General features: G+C 46.0%; 19 non-coding genes and 3 pseudogenes across 19 annotated transcripts; all 22 read left to right on the top strand.

Moving 5' to 3' along the window:
* Positions 1–5,974: 5,974 nt before the first annotated feature.
* LOC143499857 (U2 spliceosomal RNA) lies at positions 5,975–6,171 on the top strand. The gene has a single exon (XR_013126445.1). It is a non-coding gene; the product is annotated as a U2 spliceosomal RNA (small nuclear RNA).
* Positions 6,172–6,846: 675 nt separating this feature from the next.
* LOC143499993 (U5 spliceosomal RNA) lies at positions 6,847–6,965 on the top strand. Its single transcript, XR_013126529.1, has one exon. It is a non-coding gene; the product is annotated as a U5 spliceosomal RNA (small nuclear RNA).
* Positions 6,966–7,128: 163 nt separating this feature from the next.
* On the top strand, positions 7,129–7,319 carry LOC143500030 (U2 spliceosomal RNA). The gene has a single exon (XR_013126564.1). It is a non-coding gene; the product is annotated as a U2 spliceosomal RNA (small nuclear RNA).
* A 670-nt stretch (positions 7,320–7,989) lies between these two features.
* LOC143499992 (U5 spliceosomal RNA) lies at positions 7,990–8,108 on the top strand. Its single transcript, XR_013126528.1, has one exon. It is a non-coding gene; the product is annotated as a U5 spliceosomal RNA (small nuclear RNA).
* Positions 8,109–8,271: 163 nt separating this feature from the next.
* LOC143500019 (U2 spliceosomal RNA) lies at positions 8,272–8,462 on the top strand. Its single transcript, XR_013126553.1, has one exon. It is a non-coding gene; the product is annotated as a U2 spliceosomal RNA (small nuclear RNA).
* Positions 8,463–9,130: 668 nt separating this feature from the next.
* Positions 9,131–9,249, top strand: LOC143499991 (U5 spliceosomal RNA). The gene has a single exon (XR_013126527.1). It is a non-coding gene; the product is annotated as a U5 spliceosomal RNA (small nuclear RNA).
* A 163-nt stretch (positions 9,250–9,412) lies between these two features.
* Positions 9,413–9,603, top strand: LOC143500007 (U2 spliceosomal RNA). Its single transcript, XR_013126542.1, has one exon. It is a non-coding gene; the product is annotated as a U2 spliceosomal RNA (small nuclear RNA).
* Positions 9,604–10,272: 669 nt separating this feature from the next.
* Positions 10,273–10,391, top strand: LOC143499990 (U5 spliceosomal RNA). The gene has a single exon (XR_013126526.1). It is a non-coding gene; the product is annotated as a U5 spliceosomal RNA (small nuclear RNA).
* Positions 10,392–10,554: 163 nt separating this feature from the next.
* Positions 10,555–10,745, top strand: LOC143499995 (U2 spliceosomal RNA). The gene has a single exon (XR_013126531.1). It is a non-coding gene; the product is annotated as a U2 spliceosomal RNA (small nuclear RNA).
* A 673-nt stretch (positions 10,746–11,418) lies between these two features.
* Positions 11,419–11,537, top strand: LOC143499989 (U5 spliceosomal RNA). Its single transcript, XR_013126524.1, has one exon. It is a non-coding gene; the product is annotated as a U5 spliceosomal RNA (small nuclear RNA).
* Positions 11,538–11,700: 163 nt separating this feature from the next.
* On the top strand, positions 11,701–11,891 carry LOC143499983 (U2 spliceosomal RNA). Its single transcript, XR_013126519.1, has one exon. It is a non-coding gene; the product is annotated as a U2 spliceosomal RNA (small nuclear RNA).
* A 6,285-nt stretch (positions 11,892–18,176) lies between these two features.
* LOC143499872 (U2 spliceosomal RNA) lies at positions 18,177–18,380 on the top strand (annotated as a pseudogene).
* A 673-nt stretch (positions 18,381–19,053) lies between these two features.
* On the top strand, positions 19,054–19,172 carry LOC143499988 (U5 spliceosomal RNA). The gene has a single exon (XR_013126523.1). It is a non-coding gene; the product is annotated as a U5 spliceosomal RNA (small nuclear RNA).
* Positions 19,173–19,335: 163 nt separating this feature from the next.
* LOC143499972 (U2 spliceosomal RNA) lies at positions 19,336–19,526 on the top strand. Its single transcript, XR_013126508.1, has one exon. It is a non-coding gene; the product is annotated as a U2 spliceosomal RNA (small nuclear RNA).
* A 681-nt stretch (positions 19,527–20,207) lies between these two features.
* On the top strand, positions 20,208–20,326 carry LOC143499987 (U5 spliceosomal RNA). The gene has a single exon (XR_013126522.1). It is a non-coding gene; the product is annotated as a U5 spliceosomal RNA (small nuclear RNA).
* Positions 20,327–20,489: 163 nt separating this feature from the next.
* On the top strand, positions 20,490–20,722 carry LOC143499923 (U2 spliceosomal RNA; annotated as a pseudogene).
* A 1,621-nt stretch (positions 20,723–22,343) lies between these two features.
* On the top strand, positions 22,344–22,557 carry LOC143499884 (U2 spliceosomal RNA; annotated as a pseudogene).
* A 676-nt stretch (positions 22,558–23,233) lies between these two features.
* On the top strand, positions 23,234–23,352 carry LOC143499986 (U5 spliceosomal RNA). Its single transcript, XR_013126521.1, has one exon. It is a non-coding gene; the product is annotated as a U5 spliceosomal RNA (small nuclear RNA).
* Positions 23,353–23,515: 163 nt separating this feature from the next.
* Positions 23,516–23,706, top strand: LOC143499961 (U2 spliceosomal RNA). The gene has a single exon (XR_013126497.1). It is a non-coding gene; the product is annotated as a U2 spliceosomal RNA (small nuclear RNA).
* Positions 23,707–24,387: 681 nt separating this feature from the next.
* LOC143499984 (U5 spliceosomal RNA) lies at positions 24,388–24,506 on the top strand. The gene has a single exon (XR_013126520.1). It is a non-coding gene; the product is annotated as a U5 spliceosomal RNA (small nuclear RNA).
* Positions 24,507–24,669: 163 nt separating this feature from the next.
* On the top strand, positions 24,670–24,860 carry LOC143499950 (U2 spliceosomal RNA). Its single transcript, XR_013126486.1, has one exon. It is a non-coding gene; the product is annotated as a U2 spliceosomal RNA (small nuclear RNA).
* Positions 24,861–25,540: 680 nt separating this feature from the next.
* LOC143499982 (U5 spliceosomal RNA) lies at positions 25,541–25,659 on the top strand. The gene has a single exon (XR_013126518.1). It is a non-coding gene; the product is annotated as a U5 spliceosomal RNA (small nuclear RNA).
* Positions 25,660–25,755: the final 96 nt, after the last annotated feature.

Raw genomic sequence — 25,755 nt, 5'->3', positions numbered from 1 at the left:
ACAGCTCGTGTATCTACTGAAAAGAGATCAAACACAAGGTAAGTGAATTTTAGAACTTTGTTTAGGAAACTCTTTTATTGTAGGAGTTATCTTGAAATTGTTCTTAAAGTTTGCTTTTAGTCCTGGTTTGATCTATGTTATTATTTTTTTACATAGTATTTTAGCTATTTATTGGACTATCTTACTGACTGTTTTTAGGTAAAATTTAAAGTGTGGTGCCTCCAACATGTCGGCGGCTCGTGCCGGCATGAGGAGGCACCACAGTGTGCGCTTCTCCTTTTTACCCAGGAGTGATGGGATAACCGCACCATCTAGACTAGACTTCTCTAGGAAATACCTTCAAGGCATTTTGGGTGTTAGTCCCATTGAATTAAATTGCATAATAGCACTTCCCCAAAATAAAGGCTTTGATGTCAGCTTTAGCACAGCTGCTCTGTTGGGTACATACTGGGAGAGATTGAAAGAGCTAAAAGAACACTTTGAACTTTTTAAAGCTGAGAAATTGACTGATTATACAAAAAAAGATGTAATAGTGAGGATGTTTAACGAAATGGTGAGCCCAGAAGATATTGTGGCATGGTTAAAAAGATTCTGTACAGTAACAGGAAAGCCGGTGAAAGTGGTGGATGAAGACGGCATCTGGACGTGTTCCTGGCGCATCTCCATACAGCAATGGGAGGACGCACACGGACACATGGGTCTAAAGCATTTACCACAGACGATCGTACTAGGAGAGAATAGAGGGTACATTTTTTATCGGGGGATGCCTAAGGTGTGTAGGAAGTGTGGAGACTTGGGCCATCTAGCAGAGGCATGTTCTAAAATATTCTGTGGAAAGTGTAGGGAAATTGGGCATACCTTTGACAAGTGCCCAAATGGGAGGAAGTGCAACCTTTGCGGGGCGGAAAACCACCTTTTTAGAGACTGTCCTGATTCATTTGCAAACAAAGTGAAGGCAGCCAAAATGGCTGCCAATATGGCTGCCAATATGGCTGCCGACAAGGGAGCCAGCATGGGTGGGAATAGGGAAGGGAGAAGAAGGGCGGAGCCAGAAGATTCGGCGGGAAACAGACCACAGGCCACTCCCACTATGGGGGAAGAGGCAAATAACAGGGCACAGGGAAATGAAGCAGAGAATTCTGGGGAGCTGGTGAGGGAGGAAGTAGTGGTGGGGAGTAAAGAAAATAGGCCAGATGAAGAAAATGAGGTAAGTCAGGGGGGGAATTCTGAGGAATTAGTGAGAGAAGATGTAATAATGGGAAATGAAGACCAGAGTCAGGGTGGAGACATGGTAAGTAATGAGGAAATGGGGGCAAGAGCAGCAGAAAATGTTGAAATACAGGGGGAGGAAGTGGAGGAGGATGTTTTACCCTGTGCGCAGGTGGCGAAACGAATGGCGGAATCCCCTTTGGCAGATCCCAGGGAGAAGAAGACGCGGGCCGAGGAAGAATCTTTGGATTCCCTAGATCTCTCTAGAGATTGGCCCTTGGCGTCGCCAAACAAAATATCCTTTTTAAATATTCAAATTAGGTCATCAACGCCACAGAGGGAGGTTGAACAGCCCGAAGAACAACAGAAAGAACAACGAGAACAAAGAGGGCAGAAGAGAGAGAGACCAAGGAAAACAGGAAAGCAGATTAAAGAAGAAGCAGTGTCAATGGTAATTGAGGAAGGACTCGGCTTGAGGTGATGTATATAGACAGGTTTGGCCATAAAACTACAGGTATTAAAGGATTTCTTAATTTTGTCTCATTTTATTTATAGCTCAAGGTGCCTCTTTTAAACTTTAATATGGAAATATTAGTTTTAATTATTTTACACATTTTAATGGCTATTAAAATTTCTACCATAAATGTTAGAAGTGTGCGGTCACAGGTAAGGGCAGAGAACATTTTAAGCTTTTTAGCAACAGGGGAGGAAGATGTAATCCTGCTGCAAGAATGTGCACTGCCCTTTTTAAACTCATATAATGCTTGGGAAGAGAAGTGGGGGAGTAAGCCATCGTTTTGGAGTGGCTCCAATTATAATAAGGCAGATGGAGTGGCGATTTTGATTTTAAACCCTAATATACGCTTTAAAGAGAAAAGGGTGATTCGAGACGGGAGGGCGATTTTGGCAATTTTGGATTTTATGGGGGTAGAGTTTAAGGTGATAAATGTATATGGCTATGCAGAAAAAAATGACCGTTTTAAACTTCTAGAAGAATTGCAATTGCATCTTTTAGGGAGACAGCCATTAATTTTAGGGGGAGATTTTAATTGTATTTTAACAAAAAAGGATAGAAGGGGAGCGGATATGGATTTTAAATTGGATAAGACATCACGGAGGTTACAGGCCCTAGTGACTGATTTTAAACTAAGTGATGGGTACAGAGAAATACATAGTGGTGAAGATGGTTATACATGGTTTAGTGCAGATGGCTCGAAGGCCTCACGTATTGATTTTATGTGGTTAAGAGAGTGCAAGATTGAAGATGCTGTTTTAATCCCAACTTTTTTCTCTGATCATGTTAAGCTGCTATGTGTTTTAACATTACCTGCAGAACCACTAGTAGGGAAGAGCCGATGGAAACTAAACGTGGCACTAATGGAGGATGAAGAGGTAAAGGAAATGTACAGAGAGGAGTACAGAGGCTGGCGGACCCTACAGGACTGTTTTAATAATAAAGCAGAGTGGTGGGAAATGGTAAAAGATAAGACACGGGTTTTTTTCCAGGAGGTGGGGAGGAGGAAAAAGAAAAGGGAAAGAAATAAGATAAAAGGATTACAGAAAAGACTTCAGAGATATTTTAATTGGGTAAAGGAGGGGTATGATTGCCATGATGAGATCCGAGAGGTTAAAAAAGAAATGATAGCAGTGGCTACAGAACAAAGCAAGGGGGTGATTTTAAGAGCGAAGGAGAGGGAAGTGGAGGAAGGGGAACGTTGTACGAGGTTTTTCTTCAAAAAAATTATAGATAAAGGGGGAGGTATAACGAAATTAAAAGATAAAGAAGGAAGAATAGTGGAGGGGAAAGAGGACATTTTAAGGGTGGTAGAGAGCTTTTATTCTGACCTTTATAAGGAGGCAAGAATTGATAAACAAGCTTTAAAGGAAACATTAGAGCTATTACAAGAAAAGGTAAGTGAGACGGACATCTTAACGAAGGATTTGAATAGAATAGAATTAGAGAACTGCTTAAAGGGTTTTAAAAATGGGAAGGCACCCGGTCCAGACGGGTTGCCTATAGAATTTTATAAATGCTTCTGGGACATTTTAGTACGGGACCTATTAATGGTTTTTAATGAATTCGAGCTTTTAGAAAAAATGCCGAGGAGTTTTAGAGAAGGTTTAGTTACTTTGATTTTTAAAAAACAGGATAGAACGGAGCTGAAAAATTGGAGGCCGATTACCCTATTGAATTGTGACCTTAAAATATTTAGCAAGCTTTTATCGGTACGTATGTCCAAGGTTTTAAAAGAAATAATACACCCGGACCAAGCCTGTGCGGTGCCAGGGCGGAAGATAGCGGACAGCCTCATTCTGATTAGAGACACCATCAGCTACGCGAGAAGCAGAGATATTCGGATGATTTTGCTAAATTTAGACTTTGAAAAAGCATTCGACCGTATCTCGCATCAATACCTCTTTGAGGTATTGCGAAAAGTGGGCTTTCCTGGGCGGTTTTTAGCTTGGGTGGGGTTATTGTACAGAGATATTACAAGTAAAGTGATGGTAAACGGGTTTACAACAAGAGCGATTGATGTACGTCGCGGTGTCCGTCAGGGATGTCCGCTATCTCCGCTCTTATATGTGGTGGGCATAGAGGCACTCGCACAGGCCTTGAGAAGGGATGTAGGAATACAGGGAATTAAAATACCTGGGAGTGGAGGACAGGAAGTAAGATGTGTGTTGTATATGGATGATGTAAACGTCATATGCACAGACAGAGAGGCAGTAGGAAGAACTTTCGCTCTCACCGAACGATACGGGCAAGCAGCAGGAGCCAAACTAAACAAAGAAAAATCAACAGCGAAATTATTTGGACCATGGGGCACAGAGAAATTAAGGGGAATGGAGTTGGTTTTAAAAGAAACAGATATTAAGGTTTTAGGAGTGCGTTTTGATGTAACAGGGAAAGGGAATGGAAACTGGAAGGAAATCTTAAACAAAGCAAGGCAAAAAATAGGATATTGGAAGACGAGGACGTTGACATTGGAAGGCAAAGTTTTAATAATGAAGGCTATAATTTTACCTCTGTTTTTATTGGTCTCTACAGTTTTTATGCCACCGAGGTCCGTGCTGCTGGAGATTGACAGAGTCCTTTTTTACTTCTTCTGGGGGACCAGATGGGAGAGAGTGCGACGGGAGGTGCTGAAGAGGCCACCGGGAAAAGGAGGAAAAGGCGTTCCTGACCTCCACCTCTTCTTGGGCAGCCTCTTCGTGGCTACACACATAAAATATGGCACAGACAAAAAAATGACAAAGACAGGGTGTATGGTCAGATTTTTAATGGGGTCATACTTAAGACGTTTGAAGGTGATTAAAATAGACCTAAGGTTACCAGTGGCCTTTGAGATGCCAGAAGGTTACAATTTTATTCCCAAGTTTTTAAAACATTTTAATTTGGAAGATGCCATTCTAAACACACTTGTAAACCATAAACAAATGATTTTGTATGTACAGGAGCAACAACCAGTGTGCCTGGTCCGTGGTCTGGGGGAGAAAGAATCCCGGCAGGTATGGAACAACGCTGCCCACCCGACTCTCACAAACGGACATAAAGACCTGTCCTGGATGGCGGCCCACGAGATCCTCCCGGCCAGGGCCGTTATGCACTCCCGGGGCATGGCAAAAAACCCCATATGCCCGCAGCCAGGGTGTGGCGCGCCCGAAACTGTGAGGCACGTGCTCTGGGAGTGCGACGCCGCCCAGGATCTGTGGTCAGTAACCGGCACCCTATGGTGCCCGTATCTACGAGCAGGGGAGGTCCAAGAACTGTGTTACCGAAAAGCGGTTAACGGGGTGGGCTGGGGTCCACATGTCACACCAGCTGTTTTTAAGAGGCTCTGGCCCACCTTAAACAGTATAAAAGACGCCGTATGGACCTCCAGAAACCTGCTCGTGGGGAAGCGCGTGGAGATGACCATACAGGGCCGACAAGAGCTGGTGCACAAAAGGCTGTATGTGTACATCGCACTGCGACAGTCGGATGGGGGTGCCGGGGCCACAGGCTAGGGAAGATCTTGGGCGGCGGCGGCACCTGACTGCACACAAACCCCCCCGAAGTCTGGGGAGCAGTGGAGCCAAGGTTTTAGAGGATCTCCTCTGGGTACCAGAGGGACAGGTAATATGTGTCTTTCTTTCAGAGTGGTGTGACAACCAGACAAAGGCGAGCTGGGGGTGGTACAGGAATGCCGGTACACAGACAGAGACTAGGACGGGTTGTAAAGAGGTGGGAAGGAAAATTTTAGGGGGCAAAAGTGGTTTGCATGTTGGGGAGAGCAACTTCCATTTTAAAGTGAATAACAGAAGGAAAAGTGTAACCTTGCTTTATATACTTATTTATCCATTGTACTTGTTTTTAGTTTCTTATCCATGGAAATCAACACACTGGTCTGTGATGGGATGCAGCAGCATGTGGGAAAAGACCCCTATAGTCCTTGGTGTGCAGGCAAAGTTTATTTTTTGGAGTGGAATGTTTGTGCTTATTGTGTACACTGTGCAAAGGCGCCCTCAGGTGGTGAGAAGGAGAATGGCTGAGGCCTTCCATGGAGCAGACCTGTGGAAACCAGGAAGGAAGACTGAGTCGTATTTTGCTCTTTTATTGTGGACAATCATGCTGAGTATGGAAACAAATGACACGGACACACTCACCAGAGACAAAACTTTTATTTGAAAAAAGGAAAATATAAATGGCCATGGACCTTTTATAATATACATTGTATATATATATTCAATTGTATGATGTGTGATATATATGGTGTATGACACAATAATTTTAATAAAAAAAAAAAAAAAAAAAAAAAAAAAAAAAAATCTGTTCTTATCAGTTTAATATCTGATACGTCCTCTATATGAGGACTTCATATTAAATGGATTTTTAGAACAGGGAGGCGAAACAGGGGCTTGCCCCGTTCGCCCCACGCATCGACCTGGTATTGCAGTACCTCCAGGAACGGTGCACCTTCCTAAACGTGTGGAAAAGAAAGAGTTTGTTGCTGGTTGTATGGTATGATCAGCCTGTTTATTTTAATGAATTTGTAATATGTGTGTGTGTGTGTGTGTGTGTGTGTGTGTGTGTGTGTGTGTGTGTGTGTGTGTGTGTGTGTGTGTATGTATATATATATATATATATATATATATATATATATATATATATATAATATTATAAAACTTTATTTTTACATTTGTTGGTTGATTTGTCTGTCTGTCTGTCTCTGTCTGTCTGTCTGTGTGAATAAATAAAACAAAGCAGCCAAAAGCGCTCACTCCTTTAAAAAAAACCAGAATAAGTAAGAATGAAGGGGAGTGAGTGGTCTCTGTCTCTCTCACTGCCTTGTCAGCTGGTCACAAATGCAGTGCGAGCGGAGGCCACTCCCCTTTCGGCGGTTTGCAGTTTTCCCTCCGTTTTTGTTCTTTTTTTTTTTTTTTTTTTTTTTTTTTTTTTGAGATTGTTACTGTTTTTTCCCCTCCTCTCTCTCTCTCTCTCTCCATTATAGCCTGCCAGCCCTGCCTGCCTGCCTGCCTGCCTGCCTGCCTGATGTTGCCAACAAGCCACAGCCCCGCAGGCTCCTCCCTTGTTACCGCGAACAAACGAGCTAGGCTTTAGGTTGGCGTAGCGGGACGCCTGAGCCTACATGGCTATAGCTCGGGTTTCTCTTCATTCACGCACAAATCTTTCGCCTTTTACTAAAGATTTCCGTGGAGGGGAACGTCAAAGAGTCAAATTGATTTTTTGGAGCGCTCTGCCTCCGGGCAGGGCCGCAACAATCTGTACAATGAGAATGTGTATAAACGTAGGGGTGGGCGTGGCACGAAGGGAAGGGTGAGCGTACGTACGGCTGGAAGGAAGGAAGGGCGCTGTCTCCGCGGAGGGGAGGCCTGTGCCGGCGAGGCCGGCGCCCAGGCCAGCGCCCATTTCAGGTTATCGCTTCTCGGCCTTTTGGCTAAGATCAAGTGTAGTATCTGTTCTTATCAGTTTAATATCTGATACGTCCTCTATATGAGGACTTCATATTAAATGGATTTTTAGAACAGGGAGGCGAAACAGGGGCTTGCCCCGTTCGCCCCACGCATCGACCTGGTATTGCAGTACCTCCAGGAACGGTGCACCTTCCTAAACGTGTGGAAAAGAAAGAGTTTGTTGCTGGTTGTATGGTATGATCAGCCTGTTTATTTTAATGAATTTGTAATATGTGTGTGTGTGTGTGTGTGTGTGTGTGTGTGTGTGTGTGTGTGTGTGTGTGTGTGTGTGTATGTATATATATATATATATATATATATATATATATATATATATATATAATATTATAAAACTTTATTTTTACATTTGTTGGTTGATTTGTCTGTCTGTCTGTCTCTGTCTGTCTGTCTGTGTGAATAAATAAAACAAAGCAGCCAAAAGCGCTCACTCCTTTAAAAAAAACCAGAATAAGTAAGAATGAAGGGGAGTGAGTGGTCTCTGTCTCTCTCACTGCCTTGTCAGCTGGTCACAAATGCAGTGCGAGCGGAGGCCACTCCCCTTTCGGCGGTTTGCAGTTTTCCCTCCGTTTTTGTTCTTTTTTTTTTTTTTTTTTTTTTTTTTTTTTTTGAGATTGTTACTGTTTTTTCCCCTCCTCTCTCTCTCTCTCTCTCCATTATAGCCTGCCAGCCCTGCCTGCCTGCCTGCCTGCCTGCCTGCCTGATGTTGCCAACAAGCCACAGCCCCGCAGGCTCCTCCCTTGTTACCGCGAACAAACGAGCTAGGCTTTAGGTTGGCGTAGCGGGACGCCTGAGCCTACATGGCTATAGCTCGGGTTTCTCTTCATTCACGCACAAATCTTTCGCCTTTTACTAAAGATTTCCGTGGAGGGGAACGTCAAAGAGTCAAATTGATTTTTTGGAGCGCTCTGCCTCCGGGCAGGGCCGCAACAATCTGTACAATGAGAATGTGTATAAACGTAGGGGTGGGCGTGGCACGAAGGGAAGGGTGAGCGTACGTACGGCTGGAAGGAAGGAAGGGCGCTGTCTCCGCGGAGGGGAGGCCTGTGCCGGCGAGGCCGGCGCCCAGGCCAGCGCCCATTTCAGGTTATCGCTTCTCGGCCTTTTGGCTAAGATCAAGTGTAGTATCTGTTCTTATCAGTTTAATATCTGATACGTCCTCTATATGAGGACTTCATATTAAATGGATTTTTAGAACAGGGAGGCGAAACAGGGGCTTGCCCCGTTCGCCCCACGCATCGACCTGGTATTGCAGTACCTCCAGGAACGGTGCACCTTCCTAAACGTGTGGAAAAGAAAGAGTTTGTTGCTGGTTGTATGGTATGATCAGCCTGTTTATTTTAATGAATTTGTAATATGTGTGTGTGTGTGTGTGTGTGTGTGTGTGTGTGTGTGTGTGTGTGTGTGTGTGTGTGTGTATGTATATATATATATATATATATATATATATATATATATATATAATATTATAAAACTTTATTTTTACATTTGTTGGTTGATTTGTCTGTCTGTCTGTCTCTGTCTGTCTGTCTGTGTGAATAAATAAAACAAAGCAGCCAAAAGCGCTCACTCCTTTAAAAAAAACCAGAATAAGTAAGAATGAAGGGGAGTGAGTGGTCTCTGTCTCTCTCACTGCCTTGTCAGCTGGTCACAAATGCAGTGCGAGCGGAGGCCACTCCCCTTTCGGCGGTTTGCAGTTTTCCCTCCGTTTTTGTTCTTTTTTTTTTTTTTTTTTTTTTTTTTTTTTTTTTGAGATTGTTACTGTTTTTTCCCCTCCTCTCTCTCTCTCTCTCTCCATTATAGCCTGCCAGCCCTGCCTGCCTGCCTGCCTGCCTGCCTGCCTGATGTTGCCAACAAGCCACAGCCCCGCAGGCTCCTCCCTTGTTACCGCGAACAAACGAGCTAGGCTTTAGGTTGGCGTAGCGGGACGCCTGAGCCTACATGGCTATAGCTCGGGTTTCTCTTCATTCACGCACAAATCTTTCGCCTTTTACTAAAGATTTCCGTGGAGGGGAACGTCAAAGAGTCAAATTGATTTTTTGGAGCGCTCTGCCTCCGGGCAGGGCCGCAACAATCTGTACAATGAGAATGTGTATAAACGTAGGGGTGGGCGTGGCACGAAGGGAAGGGTGAGCGTACGTACGGCTGGAAGGAAGGAAGGGCGCTGTCTCCGCGGAGGGGAGGCCTGTGCCGGCGAGGCCGGCGCCCAGGCCAGCGCCCATTTCAGGTTATCGCTTCTCGGCCTTTTGGCTAAGATCAAGTGTAGTATCTGTTCTTATCAGTTTAATATCTGATACGTCCTCTATATGAGGACTTCATATTAAATGGATTTTTAGAACAGGGAGGCGAAACAGGGGCTTGCCCCGTTCGCCCCACGCATCGACCTGGTATTGCAGTACCTCCAGGAACGGTGCACCTTCCTAAACGTGTGGAAAAGAAAGAGTTTGTTGCTGGTTGTATGGTATGATCAGCCTGTTTATTTTAATGAATTTGTAATATGTGTGTGTGTGTGTGTGTGTGTGTGTGTGTGTGTGTGTGTGTGTGTGTGTGTGTGTGTGTATGTATATATATATATATATATATATATATATATATATATATATATATAATATTATAAAACTTTATTTTTACATTTGTTGGTTGATTTGTCTGTCTGTCTGTCTCTGTCTGTCTGTCTGTGTGAATAAATAAAACAAAGCAGCCAAAAGCGCTCACTCCTTTAAAAAAAACCAGAATAAGTAAGAATGAAGGGGAGTGAGTGGTCTCTGTCTCTCTCACTGCCTTGTCAGCTGGTCACAAATGCAGTGCGAGCGGAGGCCACTCCCCTTTCGGCGGTTTGCAGTTTTCCCTCCGTTTTTGTTCTTTTTTTTTTTTTTTTTTTTTTTTTTTTTTTGAGATTGTTACTGTTTTTTCCCCTCCTCTCTCTCTCTCTCTCTCCATTATAGCCTGCCAGCCCTGCCTGCCTGCCTGCCTGCCTGCCTGCCTGATGTTGCCAACAAGCCACAGCCCCGCAGGCTCCTCCCTTGTTACCGCGAACAAACGAGCTAGGCTTTAGGTTGGCGTAGCGGGACGCCTGAGCCTACATGGCTATAGCTCGGGTTTCTCTTCATTCACGCACAAATCTTTCGCCTTTTACTAAAGATTTCCGTGGAGGGGAACGTCAAAGAGTCAAATTGATTTTTTGGAGCGCTCTGCCTCCGGGCAGGGCCGCAACAATCTGTACAATGAGAATGTGTATAAACGTAGGGGTGGGCGTGGCACGAAGGGAAGGGTGAGCGTACGTACGGCTGGAAGGAAGGAAGGGCGCTGTCTCCGCGGAGGGGAGGCCTGTGCCGGCGAGGCCGGCGCCCAGGCCAGCGCCCATTTCAGGTTATCGCTTCTCGGCCTTTTGGCTAAGATCAAGTGTAGTATCTGTTCTTATCAGTTTAATATCTGATACGTCCTCTATATGAGGACTTCATATTAAATGGATTTTTAGAACAGGGAGGCGAAACAGGGGCTTGCCCCGTTCGCCCCACGCATCGACCTGGTATTGCAGTACCTCCAGGAACGGTGCACCTTCCTAAACGTGTGGAAAAGAAAGAGTTTGTTGCTGGTTGTATGGTATGATCAGCCTGTTTATTTTAATGAATTTGTAATATGTGTGTGTGTGTGTGTGTGTGTGTGTGTGTGTGTGTGTGTGTGTGTGTGTGTGTGTGTGTGTATGTATATATATATATATATATATATATATATATATATATATATATAATATTATAAAACTTTATTTTTACATTTGTTGGTTGATTTGTCTGTCTGTCTGTCTCTGTCTGTCTGTCTGTGTGAATAAATAAAACAAAGCAGCCAAAAGCGCTCACTCCTTTAAAAAAAACCAGAATAAGTAAGAATGAAGGGGAGTGAGTGGTCTCTGTCTCTCTCACTGCCTTGTCAGCTGGTCACAAATGCAGTGCGAGCGGAGGCCACTCCCCTTTCGGCGGTTTGCAGTTTTCCCTCCGTTTTTGTTCTTTTTTTTTTTTTTTTTTTTTTTTTTTTTTTTTTTGAGATTGTTACTGTTTTTTCCCCTCCTCTCTCTCTCTCTCTCTCCATTATAGCCTGCCAGCCCTGCCTGCCTGCCTGCCTGCCTGCCTGCCTGATGTTGCCAACAAGCCACAGCCCCGCAGGCTCCTCCCTTGTTACCGCGAACAAACGAGCTAGGCTTTAGGTTGGCGTAGCGGGACGCCTGAGCCTACATGGCTATAGCTCGGGTTTCTCTTCATTCACGCACAAATCTTTCGCCTTTTACTAAAGATTTCCGTGGAGGGGAACGTCAAAGAGTCAAATTGATTTTTTGGAGCGCTCTGCCTCCGGGCAGGGCCGCAACAATCTGTACAATGAGAATGTGTATAAACGTAGGGGTGGGCGTGGCACGAAGGGAAGGGTGAGCGTACGTACGGCTGGAAGGAAGGAAGGGCGCTGTCTCCGCGGAGGGGAGGCCTGTGCCGGCGAGGCCGGCGCCCAGGCCAGCGCCCATTTCAGGTTATCGCTTCTCGGCCTTTTGGCTAAGATCAAGTGTAGTATCTGTTCTTATCAGTTTAATATCTGATACGTCCTCTATATGAGGACTTCATATTAAATGGATTTTTAGAACAGGGAGGCGAAACAGGGGCTTGCCCCGTTCGCCCCACGCATCGACCTGGTATTGCAGTACCTCCAGGAACGGTGCACCTTCCTAAACGTGTGGAAAAGAAAGAGTTTGTTGCTGGTTGTATGGTATGATCAGCCTGTTTATTTTAATGAATTTGTAATATGTGTGTGTGTGTGTGTGTGTGTGTGTGTGTGTGTGTGTGTGTGTGTGTGTGTGTGTGTGTATGTATATATATATATATTTTTTTTTTTTTTTTTTTTTTTTTTTTTTTTTTTTTTTTTTTTTTTTTTTTTTTTCTTTTGTGGGTCCTGTATCGGCTGTGGAGTTAGCTGCCAGCTGCTAGCTTTTAAACTAGAGGTGCCTCCATCATGTCGGCTGCTAGAGTCGGTGTGAGGAGGCACCATAGTGTCCGCTTCCGATACATGGGCTCAGAGGAAAATCTAGGAGAACTATCTAGATTGGACTTTTCTAGAAAACTAATTCAGAGATGCTTGGGGTTTAAGGCCACGGATTTAAATTGTATTTTAGCACTGCCTGGTAACAGAGGATATGACGTTAGTTTTAGGACAGCAGCAGGGCTGCAGGACTTTTGGCAAAGATATGAGAAACACAGAGACCAGTTTGCCTTGTTCATAGTAGAAAAACTAACTGTCAACCCACAGAAATTGGTATATGTCAGAATGTTCAATGAAACGGTCACAGGAGAGGATATAGGTACCTGGCTGGGCAGGTATTGTATAGTTAAAACTCCGCCTAGTAAGGTAATGGACGAAGACGGCATATGGACATGCTCTTGGAAAGCGTCGGTACAATTAAAGCTAGAGCCAACAGGGTACTTGGGTCTGCAGCACATACCGTCCATGATAGCCTTGGGGGAAAATAGGGGCTATATCTTCTATCAGGGAATGCCCAAACTGTGCCGGAAGTGTGGAGAGTTTGGGCATTTAGCAGAAGCTTGTCAGGTAACTGTGTGCAAAAAGTGTAGGGAAGTGGGCCACGTCTTTGAAAATTGTCCTAATGGAAGGAAATGCAACCTGTGTGGGGAAGATAACCACCTTTTTAGAGAGTGTCCGTTATCGTTTGCGAATAAAATTTAAAGCTAAAATGGCAGAGGAACAAACACACAAAACAAAAATGGCCGACATGCAGCATGGTGAGCAGGCAGGAAAGAAGAATGGGGAAGAAGGGGCGGGGCCGAGTGAAGGGGCGGGGCCGAGTGAAGGGGCGGGGCCAAGTGAAGGGGCGGGGCCGAGTGAAGGGGCGGGGGCCGAGTGAAGGGGCGGGGCCGAGTGAAGGGGCGGGGCCAAGTGAAGGGGCGGGGCCAAGTGAAGGGGCGGGGCCAAGTGAAGGGGCGGGGCCAAGTGAAGGGGCGGGGCCAAGTGAAGGGGTGGGACCAAGTGAAATGGTGGGTAAACGGAAGAGGGGGGCCAGAGGGACTAGAGAGAAAGGGGCAAGAGGGAGGGTAGGGGGCGGAGTACAGGTGGAAGCACCGCCCCCTGGGTTACAAGACTTGCAAGATTTGGAAAGCATACTTGAGGAATGTATAGGTACCATTACAAGCAGGGTGGATGTGCAACCTGTGAGTGGAAGAGAGGAAGAAAAACGGAAGAGGGAGGCAGGAGTTTTTAGAGAAAGAAGGGAAAGGGGGAGGGAAGTGGGTGGAGTGGAAGCACCGCCCGCAGTACAACAAGATTTAGAAACCATAAATGAGGAACATGTAGCGAACCCAGAAGGTGAGGTGGAAGTGAGTTTTAAAAATAGAAGGGAAGGGATGGAAAACAGAAAAGGAGAACTGGCAATGACGACAGTCTCGGAGGAGAGTGGAGAATCATCCACTTCCCTACCTGATGGTCAGACAGCCAAAAAACTGGCGGTATCTCTAGAGCCAGAGGACGCTCAAGAAGTCCGACAGGAAGCGCTGAGCTCCTCATCGGATGATGTACAGCGTCGGTGGCCAGAGACCTCCCCCAATGCAATTGCCTTCGCCCACATACGACTCAAGGCTTCCACACCCAGGCGTAGGCGCGGGGTGGAGCTAGAAGAAATGAGAGAAGACTACTTAGGTGAAGCGCAAATGGGTGCAGAGCCACTAGGTGAACCCCCATTAAGCTCCACGAGATGGATTAAAGAAGAAAGGGTGTCTGAAGAAGTGATGTGGATTCCTCACTCTTCATGATGCGAGGACAAAATAAAAATATGAGACATTGTAAAATGCATATTATAGGTGGTAGAGCATACACATCCTTTTATAAAATGTATGAATGCATTATTTATGTTTTTAACATGCATACAGACCTATTGGTTTTAGCGAAATGCGGTAGTTTTGTGGTTTGGTCCTCCTTGGCGTTGCCAGTCGTGTCTCAGCCTCTGTACATGCCCGTCAGAATCTCCATCTGAAAAGCAAGAAGAACACACCATTATTAATCATGGGAAATAGTCTTACCTTGTGGGTTACTTTACTCAACATCATTATGACACTTACCATATCCACAATCAATGTAAGAAGCATTAGATCGCTGCTAAGAGCTGAAAACATTTTACAGTTTTTAAGTAAAGAGAAGGCTGACATTATTTTACTACAGGAATGTGCCTTACCATATATGAAATCATACAGGCAGTGGGAAGAAAAGTGGCGGGTGGGGCAATCAGTATGGAGTGGCTCAAATGCAAACAAGGCAGATGGAGTGGCCATTTTAGTGAAAAACCCTGACCTAATCATACAAGAGGTGACCATTATACAAGAAGGGCGAATCATGCTAATGGTTTTAAGTTTTTTAGGCACAGTTTTTAAGGTCTTAAACATATATGGTTTTACAGAAAAACATGAGAGACATGAACAGCTAGAAACATTACAGATGCATTTAGTAGGGAATATGCCGCTAATAGTGGGAGGGGATTTTAACTGCATATTAGAGGAAACAGGAAGACTGAGAAAAGGGACAGACGTTAAATTGGATAAAACATCACGGTGTTTAAAGGGGATTTTAACTGATTTTAAATTGGTAGACAGTTTTAAAAGTACAAGGCCACGCGATCCCGGGTTTACATGGAGAAGCCCGGATGGCACTAGGGCTTCCCGAATTGATTATGTTTTCATAAGAGGGTGTAAGGTTATGGAGGCATCAATAACACCTGTCTTTTTCTCTGACCATGCTCTTTTGAGGAGTGCACTCACACTAGGGGATGGTGGGTTAAGAGGGACGGGCACATGGAAACTAAATTGCACAGCTTTGGCAGAGAAGACAGTACAGGCAGAGTTTAGAGAAGAATATGAGTCTTGGAAGTCACTACAAGACCTGTGTGATACAAAGTTAGAATGGTGGATTATGGTGAAACAAAAAGCGGCAGAGTTTTTCCAAAGAGTGGGGCGACGCCAAAAAGCAAAGGAACGCCGGCAAATGGCTGGCTTACAAAAGCGCCTCCAGCGATATTTTAACCTGGTTAATAATGGGCACGATTTTAGCATGGAAATAGAAGAAGTGAAGAAGGAAATGCGTGAGTTGGCAACGGCACAAAGCAAAGGGATTATTTTAAGGGCAAAGGCAGAAAAGCTTGAATCTGATGAGAAATGTACTAGATTCTTTTTTAAGCGGGTGATGGAAAAAAACACACCTCTAACGGAGTTACACACGGACAATGGTAAAAAGATAAGCGGAATGGAAAACATAATGACAGCAGTGGAGGATTTTTATACAAATCTATATGCCGCTGAGCCAATAAATTATAATGTAATGAGAGAAGTGTTAGGTAAGATGACATCGCGAATTGCAAATGCAGACACGTTAGTGAAGGACATCACAGAATTGGAGCTAGATAATAGCATGAAAAGCTTTAAAGCTGGCAAAACGCCGGGAGCAGACGGATTGCCATGCGAATTTTATAGGACATTCTGGGATATTTTAAAACAGGACATTTTAGAGGTATTTAGAGAACTGGACAACTTAACTGAACTGCCAAGGGCTTTCACAGAGGGTCTTGTAACGCTTTTATTTAAGAAAGGGGATAGAAAAAATTTGAAAAACTGGAGACCGATCACTCTTTTAAATGTGGATCTTAAACTTTTTAGCAAAATTTTAGCATTACGCATGTCTACTGTTTTAAAGGATTTTATTCACCCAGACCAGGCGTGTGCAGTACCAGGAAGGAGGATCACCGATGGCCTAATACTGATCAGAGACACCATCTGTCATGCGAGGGACAGACAAATGAGGCTCATAGTGTTAAATCTGGATTTCGAAAAAGCGTTTGATCGGGTCTCGCACCAGTACCTGTTACAGGTACTGCAAAAAGTGGGCTTTCCTGGGAGGCTGATAAAATGGGTGGGATTACTGTACAACGACATAACTAGCAGGATTATGGTAAACGGGAGACCATCAAAAGCGATAAATTTAAATCGCGGTGTCCGTCAGGGCTGCCCGTTATCCTCCTTGCTGTATGTTGCCTGCATCGAACCACTCGCACAGATCTTAAGACAAGATGCCTGGATAAAAGGCATGCATATACCGGGAGGGGAGGGACAGGAATCACGATGTGTGCTTTACATGGATGATGTAAACGTACTATGTACAAACACACACTCTGTACAAAGGGTATTTGAACTGACTGATTGGTTTGGCAAAGCTTCAGGGGCGAAATTGAACAGGAGTAAATCTATAGCAAAGATGTTTGGGCCATGGGGGAAGGAAAAATTGCAGGGTGTGGAAGTACATGTGCAGCGGGCAGACATCAAGATCCTTGGGGTATACTTTGATGAGGAGGTCAAGGGGACAGGCAATTGGGCCGGACTTTTAAGTAAGGCCAGACAAAAGCTGGGCCTGTGGTCCCTCCGACATTTGACATGGGAAGGGAAAATATTGATCATAAAAGCAGTGATTCTACCCTTGTTTTTACTAACATCTGCTGTTTTTATGCCTCCGAGAGCAGTGATCTTAGCAATGGAACGTGCCATGTTTTACTTCTTATGGGGATCCAAATGGGAACGTCTAAGAAGAGAAGTGGTGAAACGAAGACCGGAGAATGGTGGGAAAGGGGTGCCTGATTTTTATCTGTTTTTAGGTAGCTGCTTCATAGCCACACATTTTAAGTATGCAACAAGCGAGAGCAAAACTGGAGCATGGGTAAAATTCCATCTGGGAACATACCTACGCCGCTTGAAATTGGTTAATGTAGACCTGCGAACACCTGTGAGTTTTAATTTGGTAAAGTGCTATGCTTTTATCCCACGCTTCATGCAAAACTTCAAACTGGAAGGGGAAGCCAGACAAGTACTGACTAACCACAAAGCCATCCTATCTTGTGTACAGGGACGGGAGCCGGTGCTGCGGGTCCAGGGACTCGGGGAGGCCGAGTCCAGGGTGGTGTGGCGCAATGCCGCACACCCTGCTCTCCTCAACGCCCACAAGGACCTGTCATGGATGGCTGCCCATGAGATCCTCCCGGCGAGGGCCGTGATGCACTCCCGAGGCATGGCCAGGAACCCCATCTGCCCGCGGCCCGGGTGTGGCGCGCCCGAGACCGTGAGGCACGCGCTCTGGGAGTGCAGCGCAGCCCGAGATCTCTGGTCAATAACCGGCACCCTGTGGTGCCCGAGCCTGCCAGCAGGTGCGGACCCCATGCTGGATTACTGGAAAGCAGTAAACGGGGTGGGCTGGGGCCGACACGTAACACCAGCCGTGTTTGAGATGCTCTGGCCCACCTTAAACAGCATTAAAGACGCCATCTGGGCCGCAAGGAACCTGCTGGTGGGGAAGCGGTTGGAGCTGCCACTCCGGGGCAAAAAGACACTGGTGGAAGCCCGACAGCGAACGTATGCAGCCCGCCGCCATTCGGAGGGGGGTGCCGGGACCAGCTAGGGAAGATCAAGGGCTGCCACGGTCCTCGCTGCTTGCCGACGCACCCCAGACCACTTGGAGGAGCAGCGAGCCATGGTTTAAGAGGATCTCCGCTGGGCGGCCAGGGGGCAGGCCCAGGGACGGGAGAGTGGGCGGAGACTCGCGGGGCCGGCGTCCCGTCCCCTCCCCCTTTAGGAATGGCATTTGCATCTTATGTTTTCTGTTGGGCTTACTGCAAAGCATGCATGGGGGGTAAATGTGTATACATAACCTCAGGATGGGGAAGGCCACATGGAGCGTGGGATGAGTGTACAGCAAGGCAGATAAATGCATATGTAGGCAAATGGAAAACATGCCCATTGTATATATATGACTCTTTTATTGTTTTTATTATACCTTTTATTGTAATATATTATACGCAATGGTCATGCACCCCCTTCAACACACAATCAACACACAAGAAACACAACTCAGAAGAAATGTTCCTTTATTGTAAAATTCAATGACATGCATGAATTGCATTCAGTTGTGAAATGAATCTTGCTTGTAACCTGTGACAATAACCAATAAAAAAAAAAAAAAAAAAAAAATCTGTTCTTATCAGTTTAATATCTGATACGTCCTCTATATGAGGACTTCATATTAAATGGATTTTTAGAACAGGGAGGCGAAACAGGGGCTTGCCCCGTTCGCCCCACGCATCGACCTGGTATTGCAGTACCTCCAGGAACGGTGCACCTTCCTAAACGTGTGGAAAAGAAAGAGTTTGTTGCTGGTTGTATGGTATGATCAGCCTGTTTATTTTAATGAATTTGTAATATGTGTGTGTGTGTGTGTGTGTGTGTGTGTGTGTGTGTGTGTGTGTGTGTGTGTGTGTGTGTGTATGTATATATATATATATATATATATATATATATATATATATATATAATATTATAAAACTTTATTTTTACATTTGTTGGTTGATTTGTCTGTCTGTCTGTCTCTGTCTGTCTGTCTGTGTGAATAAATAAAACAAAGCAGCCAAAAGCGCTCACTCCTTTAAAAAAAACCAGAATAAGTAAGAATGAAGGGGAGTGAGTGGTCTCTGTCTCTCTCACTGCCTTGTCAGCTGGTCACAAATGCAGTGCGAGCGGAGGCCACTCCCCTTTCGGCGGTTTGCAGTTTTCCCTCCGTTTTTGTTCTTTTTTTTTTTTTTTTTTTTTTTTTTTTTTTTTTTGAGATTGTTACTGTTTTTTCCCCTCCTCTCTCTCTCTCTCTCTCCATTATAGCCTGCCAGCCCTGCCTGCCTGCCTGCCTGCCTGCCTGCCTGATGTTGCCAACAAGCCACAGCCCCGCAGGCTCCTCCCTTGTTACCGCGAACAAACGAGCTAGGCTTTAGGTTGGCGTAGCGGGACGCCTGAGCCTACATGGCTATAGCTCGGGTTTCTCTTCATTCACGCACAAATCTTTCGCCTTTTACTAAAGATTTCCGTGGAGGGGAACGTCAAAGAGTCAAATTGATTTTTTGGAGCGCTCTGCCTCCGGGCAGGGCCGCAACAATCTGTACAATGAGAATGTGTATAAACGTAGGGGTGGGCGTGGCACGAAGGGAAGGGTGAGCGTACGTACGGCTGGAAGGAAGGAAGGGCGCTGTCTCCGCGGAGGGGAGGCCTGTGCCGGCGAGGCCGGCGCCCAGGCCAGCGCCCATTTCAGGTTATCGCTTCTCGGCCTTTTGGCTAAGATCAAGTGTAGTATCTGTTCTTATCAGTTTAATATCTGATACGTCCTCTATATGAGGACTTCATATTAAATGGATTTTTAGAACAGGGAGGCGAAACAGGGGCTTGCCCCGTTCGCCCCACGCATCGACCTGGTATTGCAGTACCTCCAGGAACGGTGCACCTTCCTAAACGTGTGGAAAAGAAAGAGTTTGTTGCTGGTTGTATGGTATGATCAGCCTGTTTATTTTAATGAATTTGTAATATGTGTGTGTGTGTGTGTGTGTGTGTGTGTGTGTGTGTGTGTGTGTGTGTGTGTGTGTGTGTGTGTGTGTATGTATATATATATATATATATATATATATATATATATATATATATATATATATATATATAATATTATAAAACTTTATTTTTACATTTGTTGGTTGATTTGTCTGTCTGTCTGTCTCTGTCTGTCTGTCTGTGTGAATAAATAAAACAAAGCAGCCAAAAGCGCTCACTCCTTTAAAAAAAACCAGAATAAGTAAGAATGAAGGGGAGTGAGTGGTCTCTGTCTCTCTCACTGCCTTGTCAGCTGGTCACAAATGCAGTGCGAGCGGAGGCCACTCCCCTTTCGGCGGTTTGCAGTTTTCCCTCCGTTTTTGTTCTTTTTTTTTTTTTTTTTTTTTTTGAGATTGTTACTGTTTTTTCCCCTCCTCTCTCTCTCTCTCTCTCCATTATAGCCTGCCAGCCCTGCCTGCCTGCCTGCCTGCCTGCCTGCCTGATGTTGCCAACAAGCCACAGCCCCGCAGGCTCCTCCCTTGTTACCGCGAACAAACGAGCTAGGCTTTAGGTTGGCGTAGCGGGACGCCTGAGCCTACATGGCTATAGCTCGGGTTTCTCTTCATTCACGCACAAATCTTTCGCCTTTTACTAAAGATTTCCGTGGAGGGGAACGTCAAAGAGTCAAATTGATTTTTTGGAGCGCTCTGCCTCCGGGCAGGGCCGCAACAATCTGTACAATGAGAATGTGTATAAACGTAGGGGTGGGCGTGGCACGAAGGGAAGGGTGAGCGTACGTACGGCTGGAAGGAAGGAAGGGCGCTGTCTCCGCGGAGGGGAGGCCTGTGCCGGCGAGGCCGGCGCCCAGGCCAGCGCCCATTTCAGGTTATCGCTTCTCGGCCTTTTGGCTAAGATCAAGTGTAGTATGGTTGATTTTAGATTTCTATTCTAATTTTAACATTTTACTACAGCTTTTTATGCAGATTTTATTGTGATTTTAACTTGCTGTCTTTTTGTGTTTTTAACAGGAGGAGGCCTGGGTGGAACAAATTGAGCACCGGGCTTGGTGGCTTGTCCGCCAGCCCAAAGCTTGTGAACTGCCCAGGTTCTCCTCTCTGTTTTTAGGCCTGGCTCATCCTGCTGCCTTGGAAGAAGCCCGGGTGGATCTTGAAGAACTTCAGCCCATTGGAGTCTCTGAGGACCTGCGGATCCCCTCTGCTCCAGGCCCTACTGGTGGAGGAGGGGGTCGGATGGCGGCAGCTGGGCCTGTGGGACTGGCGTCGGGTGACGGGGCTCAGACGGCGACCTCGGGGCCTTGGGGTGACCTTCCGGCGGGGCCTGGTGGTGGAGGTCCTCCTCATACTGCTAGGTTCCGCTGGCAGCCTCCTGCGGAGGGGTCCTTCTTCATGCAGAGGGTCCCCTTCATTCAGGAGGTGCTGGTCAAGGCCCTGGGGATCAAGCTGGATGAGCTTGTCTGCGCTCAGCGCAACGGTCCCCAGGCCTTTTTCGACGTGACTCTCTCCTCTCCAGAGGTGTACCATCGGGTCTTGGAGCGGTGTGGTGAGCTCACTAAACATCCTGTGGGAAAGTATTTTAAGGTGGAACCTCTGTGGGGTGGAGGCCGCTTCTTGGTCACCACCCACATGTTTAATCCTTATGTTCCCACGGAGCAGATTCGCAGGTTCCTTGAGACCTTTGGAGAGGTCCACCCGGGAGAGAGGTTTGTGCGGGATGAGCTGGGCGTTTGGAACGGGCGCCGCCAGTTTTTAGTAACTTTTAAAAATGATGGTAAAGGGGGGATGGTACACCCTCCAGCCCTCCTCTCCTTAGGAAATAATCGTGGCTACTTGTTTTACAGGGGTCAGCCTCCCTACTGCAGGGGGTGCCGGGGGCATGGACATACTGTGGAGGACTGCCCGGCTTTGGAGTGCTACAACTGTCTGGGCCCAGGACACATGGCCCGGGACTGCAAGGCTCCACGGAGATGTAGGAAGTGCCACAGCGAGGACCACGTAGAGCGGGCCTGCCCCCAAGGAGCAGCCTCGTCATATGCAGCGGTGGTGGCGGCTGGGGGCAGGGAGAGAGAGGTCGCTGCGGCACCATCCGGGGGCCCCCCGGCTGGACCAGAGGCGAGGGTGAAGACGACGAGGACCAGCCGGGAAGCCACGACCGCAGTCCCGGGCGAAGAGGAACAGCGGGGTGGGGGGGAGGTAAGACCCAGCAATTCACATCTGTTGTGTGCTCCCCCCCCCCAGAGAGACGGGTCCAGACCAGCCGGGCAGCCCAAGAAGATTCCCCCTGGCACCACCTGTAAAAGGGTGAGGATTAGGCAGACCCCTCCAGAAGAAGAGAAGAGAGCCACCAAGGAGAGGAGGGCCAACCCCCCAGCGGCGGCCCAGTTACCTTTTATTAGTTCCACTCCTAAGAAGGGTGACTGTGAAAGTGTGGAGCTCATGAGGAACATTTTAGAACAGGAGGACAAATGTGAGCGTCCGGACTCTTACCCATCAGAGTTTTACTCGGACTCTTATTCTCCTAGCTCTTGCCCCAGGATCACTCCTTCTATGATTTTAGAGTTGGATAGAGGAATTATTCCACCGGAGTTGGAAGATTTTATGTACAGCAAGTTTTAATCTGCATAATGTGTAATTTTTAGCCAGGCCAGAAGTGTGTTTTGTTTGCTTATGTACTTGATGTTTTGATGCTTTTTATGGAAAATTTGTGATTTTTAAATGTTGGATGATGTTTTAATGTATAAATGATGAAGGATTTGAAAAAAAAAAAAAAAAAAAAAAAAAAAAAATCTGTTCTTATCAGTTTAATATCTGATACGTCCTCTATATGAGGACTTCATATTAAATGGATTTTTAGAACAGGGAGGCGAAACAGGGGCTTGCCCCGTTCGCCCCACGCATCGACCTGGTATTGCAGTACCTCCAGGAACGGTGCACCTTCCTAAACGTGTGGAAAAGAAAGAGTTTGTTGCTGGTTGTATGGTATGATCAGCCTGTTTATTTTAATGAATTTGTAATATGTGTGTGTGTGTGTGTGTGTGTGTGTGTGTGTGTGTGTGTGTGTGTGTGTGTGTGTGTGTGTGTGTGTATGTATATATATATATATATATATATATATATATATATATATATATAATATTATAAAACTTTATTTTTACATTTGTTGGTTGATTTGTCTGTCTGTCTGTCTCTGTCTGTCTGTCTGTGTGAATAAATAAAACAAAGCAGCCAAAAGCGCTCACTCCTTTAAAAAAAACCAGAATAAGTAAGAATGAAGGGGAGTGAGTGGTCTCTGTCTCTCTCACTGCCTTGTCAGCTGGTCACAAATGCAGTGCGAGCGGAGGCCACTCCCCTTTCGGCGGTTTGCAGTTTTCCCTCCGTTTTTGTTCTTTTTTTTTTTTTTTTTTTTTTTTTTTTTTTTGAGATTGTTACTGTTTTTTCCCCTCCTCTCTCTCTCTCTCTCTCCATTATAGCCTGCCAGCCCTGCCTGCCTGCCTGCCTGCCTGCCTGCCTGATGTTGCCAACAAGCCACAGCCCCGCAGGCTCCTCCCTTGTTACCGCGAACAAACGAGCTAGGCTTTAGGTTGGCGTAGCGGGACGCCTGAGCCTACATGGCTATAGCTCGGGTTTCTCTTCATTCACGCACAAATCTTTCGCCTTTTACTAAAGATTTCCGTGGAGGGGAACGTCAAAGAGTCAAATTGATTTTTTGGAGCGCTCTGCCTCCGGGCAGGGCCGCAACAATCTGTACAATGAGAATGTGTATAAACGTAGGGGTGGGCGTGGCACGAAGGGAAGGGTGAGCGTACGTACGGCTGGAAGGAAGGAAGGGCGCTGTCTCCGCGGAGGGGAGGCCTGTGCCGGCGAGGCCGGCGCCCAGGCCAGCGCCCATTTCAGGTTATCGCTTCTCGGCCTTTTGGCTAAGATCAAGTGTAGTATCTGTTCTTATCAGTTTAATATCTGATACGTCCTCTATATGAGGACTTCATATTAAATGGATTTTTAGAACAGGGAGGCGAAACAGGGGCTTGCCCCGTTCGCCCCACGCATCGACCTGGTATTGCAGTACCTCCAGGAACGGTGCACCTTCCTAAACGTGTGGAAAAGAAAGAGTTTGTTGCTGGTTGTATGGTATGATCAGCCTGTTTATTTTAATGAATTTGTAATATGTGTGTGTGTGTGTGTGTGTGTGTGTGTGTGTGTGTGTGTGTGTGTGTGTGTGTGTGTGTGTGTGTATGTATATATATATATATATATATATATATATATATATATATATATATATATATAATATTATAAAACTTTATTTTTACATTTGTTGGTTGATTTGTCTGTCTGTCTGTCTCTGTCTGTCTGTCTGTGTGAATAAATAAAACAAAGCAGCCAAAAGCGCTCACTCCTTTAAAAAAAACCAGAATAAGTAAGAATGAAGGGGAGTGAGTGGTCTCTGTCTCTCTCACTGCCTTGTCAGCTGGTCACAAATGCAGTGCGAGCGGAGGCCACTCCCCTTTCGGCGGTTTGCAGTTTTCCCTCCGTTTTTGTTCTTTTTTTTTTTTTTTTTTTTTTTTTTTTTTTGAGATTGTTACTGTTTTTTCCCCTCCTCTCTCTCTCTCTCTCTCCATTATAGCCTGCCAGCCCTGCCTGCCTGCCTGCCTGCCTGCCTGCCTGATGTTGCCAACAAGCCACAGCCCCGCAGGCTCCTCCCTTGTTACCGCGAACAAACGAGCTAGGCTTTAGGTTGGCGTAGCGGGACGCCTGAGCCTACATGGCTATAGCTCGGGTTTCTCTTCATTCACGCACAAATCTTTCGCCTTTTACTAAAGATTTCCGTGGAGGGGAACGTCAAAGAGTCAAATTGATTTTTTGGAGCGCTCTGCCTCCGGGCAGGGCCGCAACAATCTGTACAATGAGAATGTGTATAAACGTAGGGGTGGGCGTGGCACGAAGGGAAGGGTGAGCGTACGTACGGCTGGAAGGAAGGAAGGGCGCTGTCTCCGCGGAGGGGAGGCCTGTGCCGGCGAGGCCGGCGCCCAGGCCAGCGCCCATTTCAGGTTATCGCTTCTCGGCCTTTTGGCTAAGATCAAGTGTAGTATCTGTTCTTATCAGTTTAATATCTGATACGTCCTCTATATGAGGACTTCATATTAAATGGATTTTTAGAACAGGGAGGCGAAACAGGGGCTTGCCCCGTTCGCCCCACGCATCGACCTGGTATTGCAGTACCTCCAGGAACGGTGCACCTTCCTAAACGTGTGGAAAAGAAAGAGTTTGTTGCTGGTTGTATGGTATGATCAGCCTGTTTATTTTAATGAATTTGTAATATGTGTGTGTGTGTGTGTGTGTGTGTGTGTGTGTGTGTGTGTGTGTGTGTGTGTGTGTGTGTGTGTATGTATATATATATATATATATATATATATATATATATATATATATATATATATAATATTATAAAACTTTATTTTTACATTTGTTGGTTGATTTGTCTGTCTGTCTGTCTCTGTCTGTCTGTCTGTGTGAATAAATAAAACAAAGCAGCCAAAAGCGCTCACTCCTTTAAAAAAAACCAGAATAAGTAAGAATGAAGGGGAGTGAGTGGTCTCTGTCTCTCTCACTGCCTTGTCAGCTGGTCACAAATGCAGTGCGAGCGGAGGCCACTCCCCTTTCGGCGGTTTGCAGTTTTCCCTCCGTTTTTGTTCTTTTTTTTTTTTTTTTTTTTTTTTTTTTTTTTGAGATTGTTACTGTTTTTTCCCCTCCTCTCTCTCTCTCTCTCTCCATTATAGCCTGCCAGCCCTGCCTGCCTGCCTGCCTGCCTGCCTGCCTGATGTTGCCAACAAGCCACAGCCCCGCAGGCTCCTCCCTTGTTACCGCGAACAAACGAGCTAGGCTTTAGGTTGGCGTAGCGGGACGCCTGAGCCTACATGGCTATAGCTCGGGTTTCTCTTCATTCACGCACAAATCTTTCGCCTTTTACTAAAGATTTCCGTGGAGGGGAACGTCAAAGAGTCAAATTGATTTTTTGGAGCGCTCTGCCTCCGGGCAGGGCCGCAACAATCTGTACAATGAGAATGTGTATAAACGTAGGGGTGGGCGTGGCACGAAGGGAAGGGTGAGCGTACGTACGGCTGGAAGGAAGGAAGGGC

Source organism: Brachyhypopomus gauderio, unplaced genomic scaffold (assembly GCF_052324685.1).
Source record: "Brachyhypopomus gauderio isolate BG-103 unplaced genomic scaffold, BGAUD_0.2 sc136, whole genome shotgun sequence".
In the NCBI taxonomy this organism is placed as follows: Eukaryota; Metazoa; Chordata; class Actinopteri; order Gymnotiformes; family Hypopomidae; genus Brachyhypopomus; species Brachyhypopomus gauderio.
The sequence above is the reverse complement of the archived record's forward strand: the minus strand, read 5'-3'. Positions and strand labels throughout refer to the sequence as shown.